Genomic DNA, 6050 nt, shown 5'->3' with positions numbered 1-6050 from the left:
TGGTGGGTTCGGAGTTGTGCGTTTTAGGCCTACTCACCACAGAGGGCAGCAGTGTACATCATAGTGATTTTATTCCCTATAACAGCCGGGGGACATCCATGAATAAGGTACTGCATCTAACTCTAACCATGTCATCAAGTACTTGTATGTGGAATTGCAGTTGAACAAAACCAGCATATATGGAGGTACTCCATGATAAGGTTTAAGAACCACTGGCACCTGTATTATGGAGGAGGATTACTGAGTTGGCTGGGTATAACTGCACTGAGTAAAACCCAGAACCCTCCCAAAGCTCGAACTGGAAGTAAAAAAAGGTTGTTCTGGGCTTTAATCAGTGCGCTTATCTAGCTAACTCGGTAATCCTGCTTCATGAGACAGGCCCCTGAACTAGATTCAAATTACAGTATGCTTTGTTCTTAAGTTTGAGTGAAACACCCTGACAAGCTGTTTATTATCCTAGCATATCCTCAGACATTCAATATTTAATTAAAGTAGCAATGCAGTAGCAGATCTTTAAAAAAATCTAATTTAAATCAGTGTGATGAAATATGAATAAATCCGAGTAAATCTGACTCCGTCTCGCATGATAAAACAGGCTTATCTTTCCCAATTCAATATCAGCATCGGCTGTGGCACCCAGGTTCTAAAATTAAGATACTCCACTGTATTCAACAACAAATGGGTAGTGTCCTTTATGGAATGTCTCTCAGGTGGAACCTTATTTAAAAACAAACATAAATAGCAGATGGCAGTATTCACACACGACTCGTTTTCCAGTTAAGCCCAGGGTATTTTGCCCGATATACCGACTGCCACAGCCTCCCATACCTGCATTAACTTCGACCCAAATAAGTCGTTCCTTGGGTACGATGAGTAAGACGGACCAGGATCCACTTTTTCTCATTAAAGAAATCCATTCACTGGAGCATGGGATTTTATTATTTTTCCCCAAGTTGCTGATAAAGTGTACTTGTACTGTTCCATAATGTCTGGTGCCTACTCAAAGTGTCCACGCCCCAGCTGGGAGACATTATTACAAGGCTCATTGTCAGTCATTACCCTGAGGACCTACAACACAAGTAACAATTACACAAACGAGCACAATGTCGGTCTGATGTCGTTTCTTCTCATATTATTATTTGATATTTAATTAGGGATTGTCACATTTAATGTTGTTGCAGCCCATTATGTCTGTGCTTCACAGTCACATATGCCCCAGGAAGGTCTGCACAGCCCTGCCCAGGTGTGGTGGGGTATTGACAGTTCATCATTAATAAATGTATCTGTGTCAATGTGTCCAAAATGCGTTAGAATGTGTGTTTTACTGTGCTTAACAAATTACCCTTTTTTATTTTTCCCCTTTTCTCCGGAAGAAATACCTCTGTACACAATGCACTATTTGTGCATTTTGGGATAGGGTATTCAGCACTGGACATGCCCTGACTAGAATCCAGTATAGTGTTGAGTCAGGCTCTGGACACCTGATGGGTACTCTTCTGCTACATGAGTTTACAAGCTATTCAGTGCATTGAGAACCGCCTGACGGTGTGGCGGTAGGTCAGATGGAGGTCGGTACTCGAAACTGCTGAGATTCAGAGAGCACGAGAGGTAATGATATGTTTCTGTCTCGCCCTCGGTACTCGAGTGCCGTTAAAATGGCTCCTCTTTCATTAGCCGAACGGCCTCGGTGCCGTGCGGTGTGCCCTCAGCCGAATTAAGGCCCGTCCTCTCCGGACGCTCCGTCTGGTCGCCGAGTCGCTCTGTGTCGCGTGGCGAAGGAGTCTGTCGGAGGCTCGCCAGCCGGGCTGAGCGACGCCACAGAGCGAAAACCCACCGTCCTTCACTCCGCAGACCAGCCGGACTCCTCCCCTCTCCCTTTCGGTCCCGCAAGGAACGACACGAAAAACCGAATCGATCGCAGTAATGACCGGCATTCCCTGAGGGAGAACCAGTTCAGTGCGAAACCAATATTTATAGGTAGATGCACATCTACAATGGAAAAAACACAGGTCATGACAGTGTATCAAAGAGTGATCCGCAATGGTAGTTTTGTGGGGAATACTACGTCATAAGACAAGGACAGGCTGCAGTTATGTCTCTGGGAATGTTGCATTATCTTGGTTATTTAATTGTTTATTTTGTGTCGTGGGTCAACCACCATGTTGCTTCCGATGAAACTTGCAGATGTGATAAACGTTTGCATCTGTCATTGCTGTTAATGGTGGTAAGCCAGTGGTTTGTGCAAGATGAATTTCAAATCTGCATTAATGTAAATGAAAATATCATTTGTCAACGTGAACACTGAGTTTGACAAATGTTCAGCTTGGAAAATGTCAAATGTCATGGTATTATCACATTCTGAAATTAAATTGGGTGATTCTGCTTGCAAGAATCTTTATTAATTAAAAAAAAGAAAGAATCTAATTCAGTAATGTTATTCATTGCACAGTATGCGCAGAAACAGTGGCAGGCAGTTATAGGTATGGATAGGCATGAAATGAAGAAAAAACTCAATAAAAATACATCTTAGTGGGCGGCACCCCAAACCCCACCCCCACCCCACCCCAGGCAATTAGCAATTGTTCTCCATTCGCTAGATAGGCTAGAGCCATGCCTGTTCCCAGGGCTACACAAATAAATCGAGAGAAAAAAAGGTTTAAAATTAAACAATATTTTCTTTGAGAGACTGAAGGTCAGATTGTACACGCACACACACACAAACAGTTACAGACTGAGGGGAAAATCTTATGTGAAGCACAAGCGGGAAAGTGTGAGATACGAGATGGAATCCTCCTGTCTTTAACGCGAGACATTTTACGCCCGGCCAATTGACCTTGACCAGGGAAGAACGTGCCGTTTCTCAACAATTAATGAACGACGATGCTTGTCTTTCAACTGGTAAACACAACCGCACTTTCAGACCCTTTGGGCGTCTCGCAGATCCTATGCAATGGGAAGCATATAATTTCCACTTCGATCAGCATGCCGCATAGTGCATGTCCCTGAGCTCCACGGGAATAGCTCAGGCTGCTGCATTTACATTTTAGGCCTTTGGCAGAAAAAATATTTCACCACAGTGACTTAGACACACTCTGCTATGTTCTTTTTATTACACGGCTTCTGATAAATGCTCAATTCCGATTGATAACTTCAGACATTCTGCGGTCTTTTATATCTGAGTAACAGACCACAGTAACAAACTGCTTTAACTTTGAATGCTTTTCTTATCGCTTGCAGAAAGAATTTTTCTCATTTGCTAACTCGCAACGCCTGGTGTAAACAAGACATTACCCTGCCGTTAACTTGTCTCGTACCTTACTCTGATACTCCTGTTAGCCAAGACAAAATATGTATAAGACGAAATACAATACTTTGTCTGTAATTATTGACAGATTTCTATTGTAAGGTAATTAGCCGTGTAGTACGCGGGACAGTCCATAACGAGGTGGTCTGCTGTCGAGAAAGAACCCCCCGATGCGAAGCGGAGCAGACCACTTGTCGTGGATTATCCTTCACGTATGCGCATTCCAATTTTTGCGGCTGTAAATTTTACCCAGGCAATTCAGGCTGTTCCTTTTTCGGCAGTATCCCACCTGGGAAGCGAACCGGAGACCTTGCAGTTGAAAACCCAGTTCTCTGACTGTAAGCCCTCCCCACTGCCACCAGTACTGGCGCCCCCTCTCCGCCCTGGCGCTGACCCACAAGATTGAGGGGGGACAGGAGGCCGGGAGAATTCACAAACGGGGCGTCGATACCCCCTTCTGCACCGCAGCACAGACACTGGCAAGCAAGGAGGGAGATCCCTGCCAAGTGGGTCAGTGCTACTCCAGAAAGAAAAAGGACTGAGCTGCATGCAGCTGGCTCAGTAGACATCAGGAATACGTCAGGAGTGTATTCCAGCTTTTTATATTCGGTTATGATGTAATTTGTGGAAGTGCTATGCTGTAATGAAATAATTGAAACATTTGACAGGGATTTTTGGCTCATGGGACCATTCTAACAGCGTAGAGAGGGGAAGGGGCATCTCTTCTATCTTTCTTGGAGTTCTGTGGGATGGACAAACATCCATGTCTAAAAATTCTCAAATATATATATATATATATATATTTTAACTGTTTTTATTGCACCTCCTGTTGACATACATAGCATGTGCTGGCTTGGTGTTTACACCCAGCTAGTGTACAATGTGATCTCAGGATTTGTAATTAAAATATAGGGAGGAGGAGAGAGAGATAGAGAAGTGAGAGAGAGAGAGAGAGAAAGCGTTTGAGTATGTGTGCTGCACTCGTAGGTAAAACTGTGAGCTGGTGGTTGGTGAGCAGTGAGGTGCGCTGTGATCGCGGGAGACGGAACAGGTGTTTAAAGATTATGGCGCAAATCCCCCCGCGCACACACGCCGGGGAGCGCGGCCGCCCAGTCAGTCTGAGCGCGTGTGGCGGTGTGACTCAGAGTGCAGCCTGAGGAGATCATTAAAGAGCCCGGCCGCGGGTTCACCTCACACCCCCGCTCGCCCGCCGCGGACGCCGCGTCCCTCGTTACTTACACACCCTTCTCTCTGTCGCGTGCGGCACATTCATCACTCTCACAAGCTACCGTGCAATCTCCTACGGCCGCAGAAAGCCAAATAAGTGACTGAATGGAGGGGGAGAGAGAGAGAGAGAGAGAGAGAGAGAGAGAGAGAGAGAGAGAGAGACTGCAGGGTTCTGCCTCCACACTGTTGTTTCTCTTGGGTGAGTGCCTTTTCCTTCCACCCCCGTGAAGATAAAAACACCCACTCCTTTATCCGCCCGGTCTCCCCTCCTTCAGGTCCTGCCTTGATGGACACACAGCCCTTCGGTGTTTCTGCACGGCCTGCTGAGTCTCAGCACGACTGCAGGTCCGGCCCTTCTGCTACAGCTTTAGCTGACATCGCAGTTTTACCAGCCTGTAGCCGCACCGAAAGGAGAGACATTTCTCTGAACCTAATAGGCTTCACAAGGTGTTCACACTCAGAATGTTGATTTCTTTTCGGCAAACACATTTTAAACACACACATTCTCTCTCTCTCTCTCTCTCTCCCTCTCTTTCACTCTCTCTCTATTCCTCTCCTCTCTCTTTCTCTCTTACACACTGGCACCTCAATCAGAGATACAACCTGCCCCCTTACACACTGGCTCAGAATCAGAATCAGAATCAGAATCGAATTTATTGCCAAGTACATTTACACATACGAGGAATTTGCTTTGGTCAACACACCGAGGCAGCCATCTGCGGCGCCAACTTATTAGATGAGAAATGAGAGAACAGGAGGAAGGAGGAGGAAGAAAAACAGTCCTTTCAATGAAACGAGAGGGCACTCGTTTCATTGAAACGAAGAAAAACCTCAGCACATAGCAACATCATAAAAACATTACAAACATTACAAACATTACAACAAAAACTCGAAGACTTGCACATGTGGTAGGGGGTAGGGTGTCGGGGAGGGGAAGTGTTGCAGCACAGACACTGGGGGGAGCACGCAGCCGCTCAGGCGCAGCGCATCAACCCTCAGCAGACTGCACTGTAACGGGGGAGGGAGGGGGGGTGGGAGCCAAGAAGGCGTTGAGTAGGAGGTGGTGTGTGTGTTATCTTCATGTGCGTGTGTGTGTAAGTCCATGGACTTCATCTCCACCACAGTCTCAACATTGTCTCTGCCGTCTGATACTGATGATGAGGACACAGCCGTTGCCGTGGAGATGACCTCGAAGAGTCCTGATCCAGAGACAAAGTTCCATAGGAGCAGGGAGGTGGCTCATTGTCACATTGACCACACACTGACCACATATGCGTAACTGCAATGCAAACATTAGTTCAATGGTAGTTCTACAGACATCAGTTCTGCCTTATCCTCCTGAGACCTGGTAGAAAAAGTTTAAGTTTAAGACAAGAACATGTTGAAGTGAGTATATTTTCAAAACTATTATTTATTTTTATTGAATGTCCCTTGTAGTGTAGGTTTCAGCATTGTAAAATATATGGTTCTTGAGATTCAGGCCAGAGACTCGTATCTCCTACAGGTAACAAAAGTGAAT

Source organism: Anguilla rostrata, chromosome 2 (assembly GCF_018555375.3).
Source record: "Anguilla rostrata isolate EN2019 chromosome 2, ASM1855537v3, whole genome shotgun sequence".
NCBI classification, from domain to species: domain Eukaryota; kingdom Metazoa; phylum Chordata; class Actinopteri; order Anguilliformes; family Anguillidae; genus Anguilla; species Anguilla rostrata.
Note: the sequence above shows the minus strand (reverse complement) of the source record.